Source organism: Nomascus leucogenys, chromosome 8, assembly GCF_006542625.1.
Source record: "Nomascus leucogenys isolate Asia chromosome 8, Asia_NLE_v1, whole genome shotgun sequence".
NCBI lineage: Eukaryota > Metazoa > Chordata > Mammalia > Primates > Hylobatidae > Nomascus > Nomascus leucogenys.
Window position 1 is genome coordinate 72,772,122 of NC_044388.1, and position 14,433 is coordinate 72,786,554.

Here is a 14,433-nt window from a genome sequence, read left to right on the forward strand (position 1 = left end):
GTCTCAAACTCCTGACCTCAGGTGATCCACCCACCTCAGCCTCCCAAAGTGCTGGGGTTACAGGCATGAGCCACCACGCCCAGCAGCTTTCGGTTGGTTTTAGGAGAAAGATAAATTCCTTTTTAAAACCCTTGATGTTGGTACCTCTCTACCTCCCATGCCTTGTCTCTCACATAGTTCCATCCCCAACCTTCTATCCCAACCTCTTCCCGTGATTCAGCCAAACAGCATGTGTATGTTTCTCAAATGTGCTCTGTGCTCTCTCATCTGCAGACATTCACACATGCCATCTCCTTTGCCTGCAATGCTCTTCCTCCTTCTGTTTGCCTGGTGAACATACTCATTCCCTTTAGGTCACAACGTGTATATCATTTCTTCCAGGAAGCTTCTGAGGATTCTCCTGGCTTATGGTACCCATCCCTCCAGCAGCCTGTGCAACCTGTATCCTCCCACACAGCACACTTAGGATGGCTTGTGTATGGCCCCATCTTCTCCACTACACAGCCAGCTTCAGGAAAGCTTGCCTTGTCTGATAGATTCACCATTGCAAATCCAACTAACATAATGCCTGGCACATAAACTGGTGCTCAAATCATTTTTTTGATGAAAGAATTTGTGATGTTAATTTTTTTACCACCAAAACGTAAGAGCCATAAATTTGTGACTAGTGTCATTCCCTCGGGCTCCAAACCTTCCCACATGAAAGAAGGCTTAAAATAATAGCAGAGACCATAGATCAATTCATCTGCAGACTCCTGTTCTCCAATTGCTGCCAACAAAACCATCTTTGTAATCCTTTAGGATCACTTAGATGGAGTACTAGGAGAGTGCCATTATGATTTTATAATTCTATCTGTGTACTCAGAGTAATTACATGGTGCCTGGGACACACAAGCTAAACTAACATTGCTACAGGTTAAAATGTGGACATCTAACCAAGACTGTCGATGAATGAATATATTTATAATAAGCGTTGGACAGGTCTTCTGACACCAAATTTGATGCACACAACTCCACTAACTTGATGCTATAAGATAGAGAAAGCAAAGGGAATTCCTAAAGAGATGGAGAATTATCATTTGAATATGATTATACATAAGGAAATGAATTGGTGAAGTGGCAGAGAGGAATAGAGTTTCGGAATAAATAAGTCAGTCACTAAGTAAAAATGCTGAAAATTCCCAGTAGACAATCACATTGCTGGGATTGCATTATATACATGTTCATGTAGAGATGAACATGTAGACAAATGTGCCCTGTGCTCTCTCGTCTGCAGACGTTCACACATGCCATCTCCTTTGCCTGCGATGCTCTTCCTCCTTCTGTTTGCCTGGTGAACATACTCATTCCCTTTAGGTCACAATGTATGTATCATTCCTTCCAGGAAGCTTCTGAGGATTCCCCTGGCTTATGGTAGCCTAATAGGTGAGGAAAGTCAAAGTTAATCAATATTATTGATAGAATTTAATTAAAATAGAAATAACACAAGGGAATAGCAATCTGACTATAAGAAGTACCAGCTAGCGGAAGGGCAATTTAATTCAATTTTCATATACTGTTTGACTAAATTAAATATTAGTCAATTGAGCCTTCATGCAAAACAAGCTACGCATTTGCAAAAGTCATACTAAAAGAATGTATTTGCTATAGCAAAAATATTTTTAGTTGACACTTCATTTTTTAATCCAGCTTTTAAAAACTTGCATGGAAGATCTAAAACTAGCTAATGCAAAATTTGTAATACTGGAAATCTAGTTATCCACTCATTTCTAGGAAAACAAGCCATGAATATGGAGTTTTATCACTTAGAATACAATTAACAAAATGCAACTTGAATGATATTAGATGACTTATTTTCTAAAAAAAAATTTTTTTTTGAGACAATGTCTCACTCTGTCACCCAGACTGGAGTGCAGTGGCAGGATCTCGGCTCACTGCAACCTCCACCTCCCCAGCTCAAGCAATTCTCCTACCTCAGCCTCCCGAGTAGCTGGGATTACAGGCACATACCATTATGCCTGGCTAATTTTTGCATTTTTAGTAGAGATAGGGTTTCACCATGTTGGCCAGGCTTGTCTCAAACTCCTGACCTCAAACGATCCACCTGCCTTGGCCTCCCAAAGTGCTGGGATTACAGGCATGAGCCACGGAACCTGGCCATTATCTAAAAATTTCTAAAAGTTGGCAGCCCAGTTACATATAGCTATATAATTTGAAATAGCAAAGATGGCCATAGAGGTTCACAGATCTTTGAAACACAAAAATACTTACTGCTAGAAAGGGGGAAAAAAATACAAAGCAGCAGAGATTGCCATTTGAAATTTCCTAGAGAGAACAGTTCCAGGTTAAACATTAGACACTGCAAATACAACAAGTCAATTTATTTGTCTCTCTCCCACAGTCCTTCACCACTTAAAGTTCTACCCCCAGCTAACAGGTGGGCTGAAATCAACTTTATTTCAACAAACCAAACATCCAAACTATGTAATCATGGGATGACATCTGAGTTTGATCTGGCTGGCTGCTTATAAAGGAGTCTTTCACAATGATACACGGGAATTTTCATTGTTGACCAAGCTAGACACTAGGGCATACTGCCTGCATACTTCCTGCTGAAATCAGCCAAGTGCAAATACAGACCTACCTTTTTTTTTTAAAAAAAAAGCCTCCATCCATCTGTTTTGAACTATACTGAAACTTATTTTATTTTACACATAAAGATAGGACTATTAGCCTCCTACTTTCGAGACATGGGCCTTTTTAGTTGTTTTCTGAGTTCGGTGATAGATGTAGGCAGAATTACATATATACTTACCCACAAACCTTAACCAGTACCACATTTGAGAGGGCAGCTGGTTCTTTAGGGAACAGTCTGGGGCCAGGGACCTAGTAGATCTAAGAGTGGGATTCAAGCCCAAGTCCTTGGCCTCATTAGCACAGTGTTCTCGCCAAACTACCCCTCCAGGAAAAGTCCAAAGATTTATTGCTGCTCTGGGCTACTCTAGATCTTTGAAACAAAGTTTCCCAGAATCCAAAAATACTTCCCTAAGAATCAGACATGTAAGAGGGCGCACACATGCGTGCACACGTAAACACACACACACAAACACACAGAGAATTTGTTCTACATTAAAGAGAAATAAAATTTAAAGTGTTTAACCCAACAAGTTTCTATATCCTAATCAAATGTGAAAGCATCCTCACAGATGACTTCATATACTGGTTTCTTATTACTAACTCCTTTGGGCTTTACTTCCCTTATTCCTTTAATGCATCTTTGCTGGACATACAATTAGTGGGGGAAAACTGAAACATCTCTTTAGATGGTTGCTATGTCTGTCCAGGGGCTATGCTACCTTCAGTTCTAAATATGAAAACCATACGGCAAAACAGGAATATTCCTCAAACCCTTTACTTTCACAGTGTTGCTTCAAATTATGTTACTTTTTTTAAAAACAATTCTGACTGTAAGTCAGAAAATCACAGCATCCCATGTTTATTTGCGTGGAAGAACTCTCTGAAACAAGAAATCATGACAGTATGTGTCAATACGGACTGCTGCCAGTCACTCCGGCAGTCTTCTCACACCACCCACTTCTCCATGGAGTGTGGCAGCTGGGCAATGCTCCTTCTGGGCTTCCACAGGAAGGCTCTGACCCCGAAAACCTTAGACTAGAGCGCATTTTGAAATTTAAATAAACCTCAGTTCACCTCTGCCATCTTGGCATACAACTGAAATGTGCAAGTCAGAAGAATGCATTTCTATTTAAAATAGATAGAAAAAAGGTATAACTCTTTCTCTTTCAGTAAGTTTTTAGTAGTCTCCAATTAAAAAAAAAGGGGGTTTTCTTTCAAACCAACTCAAATTCACCAATCTTCACATAATACCTTAATTTTTTTACCCCCATTTTTTTACCCAGCTATGATATAGAGGGCTGATTACCATATTCTTTGTAAGTATTGAAGCCAATTATTAATTGGATCTAAATAAATACTTTTCTTCCCTTGGATTAACAATCTCTGATATTACTTTCCAATATTTTTACTCTTTTCCATGTATCTTACCTTTCAAAACTCTTTACAGAGTCCTCCTACAATTACCTTGTTGTCACTTGTTGTCATTTCTCATTGGCACGTGAGTCTTTTTATATCTGTAGGCCTAGAATGTAGTCCACTGCCTGGCTCTTGGTAAATTTTTTTTTTTTTTTTTTTTTTTTTTTGAGACAGAGTCTCGCTCTGTCACCCAGGCTGCAGTGGTGTGATCTGGGCTCACTGCAAGCTCCACCTCCCGGGTTCATGCCATTCTCCTGCCTCAGCCTCCCGAGTAGCAGAGACTACAGGTGTCTGCCACCACGCCTGGCTAATTTTTTGTATTTTTTTTTAGTAGAGACGGGTTTCACCGTGTTAGCCAGGATGGTCTTGATCTCCTGACTTTGTGATCCACCCACCTCAGCCTCCCAAAATGCTGGGATTACAGGCGTAAGCCACCGTGCCGGCCTAAATATTCTTGAGGAAATGTAAAACCATGCATAAGCAGCATTCAATAAAAAGTTGAATACAATTTATTTGTCTTCCCTGGCTAGACATTGCTACTGATTTAGACACATTTTTCTATTATTTATACCATATGGAAATATACTTTATACCATACGGAAATCAGAGGAAAGAAGAGTTCCTCTGATTTCACCAGAAAACTCAATAAGCTCATTCTAATAATTATCCTGAAATATAAATCTAAACATTGATTTTCTCACAAGTGCCCAAGTATCTAAACTGCCATCAACCAAAAGCTTGATATACCTTGGCAGAACTTCAGATCATGCACTGTACTACACAGTCCTAAAATTTCACCTTCTATATTTCTCAATCCCATGCAATATAAGAACAACAAGCTCCTCTCAGTTCAATAGGTGCTGCTGTTCAATTGCCAAAATGATCTTATTTTGGTCAGAATTTAAAAGAAAATCTGTATTGAGAATAGTTTGATATTTCAACTAAGTGATATTTTTATTTATTTTTAATTGACAAAAATTGTATGTATTTATGGAGTACAACATAATTTTTTGATATATGAGCACAGTGTGGGATGATTAAATCAAGCTAGTTAACATATCGATCACCTCACATATTTATCACTTTTTGTAGTAGGAACATTTAAAAACTCATTTAGCAATTTTCAAATACACATTATTATTAATTATAATCAACATGTTATGCAATAGATCTCCAGAACATATCCCTCCTGTCAAACTGAAGCTTTGTACCCTTTCACAAACATCTCCCCATTCCACACCCTGTCCTCATCCCAAGCCCCAGTAACCACCATTCTTTTCTCTTCTATGAGTTTGACTTTTTAGATTGCACATGTGAGCTTCATTGCTATTCAGCCATAAAAACAAAAGAAATTCTGTCATTTTCAAAAACATGGATGACCCTGGAGAACATTATGCTAAGTGAAATAAGTCAGGCAGAGAAAAAACAAGTGGTATTTTACACATATTTAGTAATTTAACATTTTATTACTTTTCCTATTTTTTTCTGAGAAGGTTATTTTCTAAACATTTATTAACTTTCTCTTTGCTTAGAACAGCTTATCACTATAAATAAAAAACTATACATGCTCTATTATGCATATCTGCTAATTTCACAGTTATTAAGCTTCCTAACACCATGCCTAAATGCCAAAGAGAGGATGCAAGATATTTGGAACAAATGCCATGATACATGTTAAAGGCTAAAGTAAAACCACCAATCTTTCAGCTTTTGATCAGAGCTGATTGAGAGTTACTGATGAATATTTTTCATTAGACTGATGTTTCACTGGTTGACAGATACACTTCTGTCTTTCTTAGTCTTGTTCAAACACACATACACGCATCCATACACATCCATACAGACAGCTCAATGCTGACAAAAGGGTAAAACAAGAAAGTGTGAAAGAAAAATGAAATATAGAAGTTGTTCTTTAGCAGAAAACCTTGGTAAGGTCATGACTACTTTGGAATCACCATGGTCACTGATGTGAACAGGCTTTCCTTAAAGGAATGCTTCTTACATAGCAGTTATATCAGAGTGGTGGGGGAAAGATATAAAATAAAAGTTTGGGAGGGGCTTCAATATTGTTGGAAGAATTTGCAAAAGTGTGTTTTATTTTCTTTGAATCTTTAATAAATTAGTAAACCTGACTAACATAATCTGGAAAGTTTTCCTCAAGTTAACATAATCTGGAAAGTTTTCCTCAAGTTAAAGAAAGAAATATTTAGATTACCTCTTTAGCAGTTCGCTCTTTGCCTCTTGGGTCTCAGAATTCCCAAGCTAAAGGTTAGTGAGTTAAACCACATAATCACCAAGCCTTCCTGCAATAAGGTTAATAATTAATGCCTGGAATCCCAATTAATATCTAGAATCAATTTAATGTCTAGAATCCCGTTCCCAACCAAAGCCTTTAAGTAGGAAATCCTATAGTATGTTTCATTAGAGATTATGCCTAATGATTAAACTGAAATGTGAAGTTTTAATAATGATAGTCAAAATCTTAAGGACATTCACCTGAGTAACTGACCGGAAGTACAACCAGGGTTCCCACAAACTTTTCAGCAAGGCAAAGTTTTGCAGTTTCAAACACTCTCTTCCTTTCTCTCTTCCTCTCCTGGTACTCCTAAAATTCTCCATCCCACTAAGAAGAAACAAGTTTGATCCACATTCTCCCTGAGAGAATATACCTATCTCAATGTATTCAAGAGAATTCAGAAGGATGGCTTATCCAAGAAGAAGGCTGCCACTCTCTGGGAAGATTTTCACTGTGGTCTTACTTTTGAGGCAGCATTTCTCTGAAGTACAGATAGCACACTTATTCACCAATAGATCCCTTTGAATCAGGTGAGCTTGACCTTCTGCTCTCTCTTCTTGCTTATATTTCTCTTGTGACCGGTTATTGAGGGTTATTGATGGATATCAATAGCAGATGAGGAAGAACTGATAAAAGAAGAGGAAACCCAAAACACACTACCAATTTTTTTCAATATAAATGTGGAGAAGAGAGTAAAAATTATCTTTACTGCAAGACTGGGCACGGTGGCTCACGCCTGTAATCCCAGCACTTTGGGAGGCCAAGCAGGTGGATCACTTGAGGTCAGGAGTTTGAGACCAGCCTGGCCAACATGGTGAAACCCCCATCTCAGCTAATAATACAAAAATTAGCCAGGCATGGTGGCACACAGTTGTAGTCCCAGCTACTCAGGAGGCTGAGGCATAAGAATTGCTTGAACTTGGGAGGGGAGGCTGCAGTGAACAGAGATCACTTGAGAGAGACTCTGTCTCAAAAAAAAAAAATTTCTTTACTGCTGACCCTAAGAACATGGATTTACAGAAACAAACGTGAACTTCCAACTTGTTCTATATTAGAAATTAATGGGAATGTGGAGTAGGGGTAATATAGAAAAGAGACAGGAGGAGGGAAAAAAGAAAGAAGTCACCAAGAAGCATGGCCACAGGCTGGAGCCTGAATTGGCACATAAGGCCAAGGCATTTTTAAGAATGGGGAAGTATAACATAATGTAGAGTTGTTGACACTTCTACATGACTTAGAATATCGACTCCAGTTCTACAAACCATTGATAAATTTCATCACACACAGGCTGGGCGTGGTGGCTCACGCCTATACTCCCAGCACTTTGGGAGTCTAAGGTGGGTGGATCACCTGAGGTCAGGAGTTTGAAACCAGCCTAGCCAACATCACAAACCTCCATCTCTACTAAACATACAAATTTAGCTGGGTGTGGTGGCAGGTGCCTGTAGTCCCAGCTACTGGCAGCTAAGGCATGGAGAATCGCTTGAACCCGGGAGGCAGAGGTTGCAGTGAGTCGAGATCGCACCATTGCACTCCAGCTTGGGTGACAGAGTGAGACTCCATCTCAAAAAAAAAAAAAAAAAAATTCACCGCACACAAACTTGTATGGGTGAGGTATTCCTGTGGACATCAATGAAAAAATTTCATCTCTGGGTTGATGAGGCCTTAAGCAGACACAAACTGTAAGAGAAGAAGAGAATCCATAACTCAACCAATACTTCAGAAGCAGAAACTCAGAAGAAGAGGTGGGCATGAGATAATAATACCTGTGGAGGCCGGGCGCGGTGGCTCACGCCTATAATCCCAGGACTTTGGGAGGCCGAGGCGGGTGGATCACGAGGTCAGGAGATCGAGACCACGGTGAAACCCCGTCTCTACTAAAAATACAAAAAATTAGCCGGGCGTGGTGGTGGGCGCCTGTAGTTCCAGCTACTCCGGAGGCTGAGGCAAGAGAATGGCGTGAACCCGGGAGGCGGAGCTTGCAGTGAGCCGAGATCGCGCCACTGCACTCCAGCCTGGGCGACAGAGCGAGACTCCGTCTCAAAAAAGTAATAATAATAATAATAATAATAATAATACCTGTGGAATTCACATATATCTTGGGAAGAAAAAGGCTAAGCAATGGAGATTCAAGCCTACTTATCCTGATCATAAGAGAGGGACAACCCCAGCTATTATTCAGGTTACAATGAGTAGATTAGGTGTTTATAACTTTAGGAAAATAGAAAAATACTTTCCAGGAATTAGGTGTTTATTACTCTTCAAAAATTAATCCCATTATCCTCTGACTCATTATCAATAATAAAGTTCAAAAGCTGTTTAGCCCCCTAAATACAGCTCTTGAATCAAAGAAATCTGCCTTACACCAGGTTCTGCAACAAAGACCAACACTGGTAGTGTTAAAATCAAGAGATACCACACCAGGAAGGCTCAAGATTAGTAAGCTCCATGGACAGAAACCAGAAGCTTAGTTCCCAGCTAACAACCACAATGCCTAGCACATAACAGGCACACAATAATTATAGTCAGCCCTCCATATGGATGAGTTCTGCACCCACAGATTCAACCAACCACAGATCAAGAAAGAAAGAAAAAGGAAAAAACTCAACATTTAAAAATGACATAAAAAATACAGTATAACAACTATTTACATAGCATTTACATTACACTAGATATTACTAGTAATCTAGAGATGATTTAAAGTATACGGGGGGATGTGCATAGGTTATATGCAAATATGATGACATTTTATATAAAGACCTGAGCATCCTTGGATTTTGGTATCCTCAGAGCGTACTGGAAACAATCCCTGGGACGGTGTATACTGAAGGATAACTCTACTTGTTGCATGAATAGCATTCATTCAGTGTAGCCGCAAATTATCCTACAGGGGCAATAAATGTATCAAACAAAGATTTAACTACAACTAATTTTACCCCTGAAACAAAATCTAAATAGGTGGTGGAAAAAAGGCTTTTAAATTACTTGAGACATCCTATCCATTACGTGAAAATCAGAATAACCAGGCATGTGCAAGGCAAATGGACATCTACTTAAATTGGCCCAAAAGGAAGATCAAAACCAGGCAAATTTAAACAATTCCCAGGCTTCAGTGTGGTGGGTATGATACAGGATTAGCAGACCTCCTAGAGACTACAATCTAACAGACAACTCTGACATATATGTTAAAGCCTAATCAGAAGTCTAACAGGAACAAGCCTGCAGTCTGACAAAATCAGATGTGTGGACTTGGTGTAGCAAGTGCCAGCACTTAAAGAATCCATAGAATGACAGTGACAAAGAGGCAGGAGGGTTTGTAGGTTTGTAGAGTTTGGAATCTCACTGAAGGATCCTGAGGAGCTAAGGGAAACAGAGATCAGTTCTAGATTGGTTTCTGTTTTTAAGTTGAAATTAAAAGAATCAGGGATTAACCAGGGGTTGTATGAGGTAAGAGAAGTTTAGCCAATAAAGATCTCCGTAAAAGATGGGAATAGCAAAGCAGGTCTGAGAGCATCAGCAGTAAGAAAGCAGTCATCACTCAAAAGGGGACCCTTGTGGCATTTTACAGCCCTGTGTCACCATGGGAGAAACAATGTTTCCTGTTAATTTTATAGTTGGCTTTAAATGTGTCTATCCTCTAAGCCTGGTTAATAGCAAGGCGACCTTTTCCTCTTTTCCATGCAAGCTGATTTTCACTCTTTCTGCTACAGACTGATTTTGACTCTTTTACAGATATAATTCTTAAATAATGCCCCCTTAATCAAGTTGTAGAAGGAGATCAAAACTTTGATCTAAGAGAATCAGGCTAAAAAACAAAAGGGTCTATTATATTTTAAATGATTTCAAACTGGCTGACCCACAACCCTAATCCAATCTGCACTTCCTCAGTCCTCTGAGCACACCTCTAGCACAGCCACCTGCCACTAGATAATCATGGCTGGTTTACTTCTCTGTCTCTTCTCCTACACGCTGAACTCCCAAACAGCAAAAGCAGTGAAGTATCCATTTTATGCCTAGTGCCTAGCACAGTTCCCAGCCCATCGTAAGTGCTCTGAAGTCAAGCTGCCTGCTCTTCCCCTCTGTATATAATGTGTACCAAAGCCCCTTACACAGTAAAACAGATTTGTACTCTAAATATCTATTTAAGAATGTCATTAATTCCACCTTGAATGGTTATGGAAAAAAAAGAATGTCGTTATTTGAAGGATGCGCTACACGGAGGAGACATGAGGTACAGGAACGAGCAGTGAGACCTACAATGCCAGGTCAAAGCAGAAGGACGCTTCCATTTGAAGCGTCCACAAATGGCTTTGCTGCAACATGATAAAGCCAGAAGCACTTGAACTAAATGGCTCAATGCAAACTATATCTACTAAATCGAATCACTTATGATGTAGTACTAGAGATGCTCATCTGTCTTTTCAGCAAGACTATAAATTCCTGGAGGTGAGAAGTCATGCATGTCTTGTTCATTTTGCTCACTCTGCCCACTGCATCGTATAGGCATTCAATAACATGGAAGCAAAGAGGACAAGGTAGGGAAACAAGAAGAGAGGAAGCAGAAATCACATTCAGTAAAGCAGAAGGGTACGGGCAAGAGTAAGTGCTGGTAAAGGCATCACACATGCAGAATCAGAGGTCTCCACTGCATGAGGACAGAGGACTCCCACAGGCTGCTTAAGGTAAAGAGGAAAGAAAGGAGCTGGTAAATCAACTTAAGACTTAGAAGATATAATGAGATGTGAAACTGGACTGAGAGGTGGGAGAGGAGGAAGCAAAGAGAGGACTGGGAAGTCATAAATACAAGGAGATGAGTTCCCAAGGTCAGAAGCTAAGAAAACTGTCTTCATTAAACCACCACTGACACAGGGAAAGTGGGAAGAAAAGTGAAAATATAGCTATGCAAAATGACTCAGAAGCAGAAAAAAGAGTACAAGGGCAATCTAGGAGATCTGTTTATTTAGATATTAGTAAAAGCAGGACCTGGGTGTAGAGAGTCAGGGATAGGCTGCTCTGAGCCCATATGGTGCCCTGACTCCGAGGTGGGTGCAAACAACCACAGAATCACCTTATTCCTCTTTCTTTTATTCTTCTATCTCTTTATTCCCCCCACTCCACCCCATAACTTTCTGCTGTGCAAAGTGTTCACCAAATAGGAACCTATGCTTCTTTTGGGTTAGGTCCATTACAGTTCTGCCTTTCCCCAAACCCATGATGAGGCCATAAAGAGGAAGAGGAATAGCATTGGCTGTCCTTTAAGTGTCTCTTCAAAGATGAGCCTCATGGAACAAGCAAGCAGTGACACAAACCACAAAAGAATTTCCAATGTCAAGGTGACACGCACATTCTAGTTAGCATGACCTGCAGTCAATAAGCAGGTGCCATCTTGTCTAAATTATTAACTACGTAAGAGCAACAGATCTTACCCATGGTCTTGGGTGAGCTACTCTGGAAAAAGAGAAGGAATAACTCCCAGCACTCACTGAAAGGGTGTCCCAGCCACAGTGGGTAGGACCCAGTGCCACACACTCTGCATGACCCCATTGAAATGTAAAGGTCTTTCCATGTAAAATGTACTCGGAATAATTAGAATTAGTATGTTTTAGGCAACCAGAAAAACTGAATTGTGTATACTGGGGTGGTGGATTTTATTACGCAGGCCCATCACTGAAAACTCAAAATTACCTTAGATTTGAAGGAAATGCTCCCCATTTTGGTGAATAAGTTATTTTACTCATCCCTCATAATAACACATTTTTGAATTTTTTTGTGCTACTACGGCACTGAAACTCCTCCTTGAAACAACTCAACTCTCCAATTTCATGAAGTATTCATGTTCTAAATCCACTTCAGAAATAATTCTCTATTGATCTCCCTTTATATATCATCATTCTCCAAAGAATGCTCATCCTCAACAGCACTTAACAAGATGTGCAATCTTTTCTCAACACATTAATTTTGAAAGGAAATACCCACCTAAGATTTTTAAAGATCTATAATTTTTGTGAAATGCCAGTGTTCTACCAAGTCTGTTTTCAAATTTTGAGCATAGATCATCCTCCAACTTATCAACCTGTTGAACTCTAAAAGTTTGACTATAAATCAGTTGTGGGAAAGAGAAAGATAGTTTCCCATACTAAAAATCACACAGTACAATTAGATTCTCATGGCAGCTTGCAAAACTCTTTTCCACTTGTACTCTACCTAAAACAGCCGTAAAAATACTGTAAAATCCAGAGTCAAAGTGATATTTCCAGAAGAAAAATGCTTTCACTGTTCCCTTTTGAGATGCCAAGAACCCAAAAAACTTCCTTTCTGGCAATGAAAGTAGGGGCTGCCTTTGCTCAAAGCAGACTTCGGAGGGTGAAGGTCATGGTGCGAACTTTGGGGAGGAAAGTATCTCCAGACTGGACATGTGAAGTGAGGGAAGTGAACACACTGCTTGTCCAGACCTGGAGGAAAGTTCAGGACAGGAGGGCACAGTGGGAGAGAGGACTCTAGCGAACAAGTGGGAAAGCTGGGCATGAGTGTGTGGAAGACGCGGGAAAGAGCATGGACAAGCGGTTTCTCATCACCTTTTCCCATCTCCTTTGCATTTCACAATTTCTTCTACTTCTCTCTTTTCATCTCCTTTAGAAGGGTTTATGGGTAAGGACTGAGAGGAAGTAAAAGGCCACAGCAGGGCAACAAGAGGAAAGGAGCAAATGGGAGGAAGTCACCAGTAGGAAGCAGGATGAAAGAGATGCAGTATTTTATTTGGAGACAAGGGGTAAGGTTTTTGACACGTAAGGTGTGCATCCATAAATAAGGATCTTGTATGTTGGCTCATGTGTAAGTGCAAAGTAAAGAGAAACAATGGCTACCGTCCCCAAAGCGGAAGAACAATAAGCAAATTAAATGAACTGGAGTTTCTATGAATGCTTCTGTTATTAAAAATACTATTTTAAGGCTGGGCGCGGTGGCTCATGCCTGTAATTCCAGCACTTTGGGAGGCCAAGGCAGGCGGATCATGAGGTCAGGAGTTCGAGACCAGCCTGACCAACATGCTGAAACCCCGTCTCTACTAAAAACAAAAAAATTACCCGGGTGTGGTGGCACGCACCTTTAATCCCAGCTACTCAGGAGGCTGAGGCAGGAGAATCACTTGAACCCAGGATGGGGAGGTTGCAGTGAGCAGAGATCAAGCCACTGCACTCCAGCCTGGGTGACAGAGGGAGACCCTTTCTCAAAAAAAAAAAAAAAAAAAAAAAAAAAAAACTTTTAAGAAAAAAGTATATTCGATACATCTATTGCACACCTGTTGTCTTTTACTAGGGATAATGTCTTCAGCAAAGAAACTGGAATCTGGAGTAAATATACTGTGCTCACATTTTTTGGGAATTCACACATCTCAAATTCTATTGCAGAAGTCCAGGTTCCATCACCAATTTCATGCAAGGTAGCATACTTTAAACAGGTGTGTATCATTTCATCAGAATCACATCCAGAGCAAATTCACGAAACTGTCCTTTATTACTACTCTACTTGAGACAGATATCAACTGGTGATCATTCTTTAGCTATATTGTAAGCACAACCTGAAAATTGTATACCTTTGTCGACTTTAAGCTACAAAGCCTATCACTCTCATGACTAATCAATTTGATGCACTGAAAATTAAAAATACAAACCAAAATATTAATTATGTTAAATGATGTCTAGGAAGGGTACCTCTTTCTACAGATTATTTGAATAATGAATTTAACCTCATATTCTTCAAATACTGTACAATTAGAGTTTTTTTCTTATGCAATATTTTTTCTAGAGGGGCCTATTCGGTCCTATTAGGCACAAACATGATGTGAGAGGAAATGGTGAGTGTTGAGGAGAGTCCCTCTGGGGCTCTGGACTACAAGTGAGAAAAACTACTTGCCTGTTGGCCATTTCTTCATTGGCAGAACTTACCCATTGGAAGCACTTGTTTATTTGGGGTCTGAATGGGAAGAGTAGCTGTCTGGGCTGGTGAATAGAGGCCTGTTCTGGATCTAACTACCATTTTCCCTGTCTCAGGCTGTGGCCCCAACTTTGTTTTTAATCTATTTTTTC

At 39.9% G+C, this 14,433-nt stretch overlaps 1 protein-coding gene across 2 annotated transcripts in view; it reads right to left on the reverse strand.

Annotated features, from left to right (window-relative positions):
* Positions 1–14,433, reverse strand: part of DCDC2 (doublecortin domain containing 2) — a 211,325-nt gene that overhangs the window by 166,465 nt on the left and 30,427 nt on the right. The window lies entirely within an intron of this gene.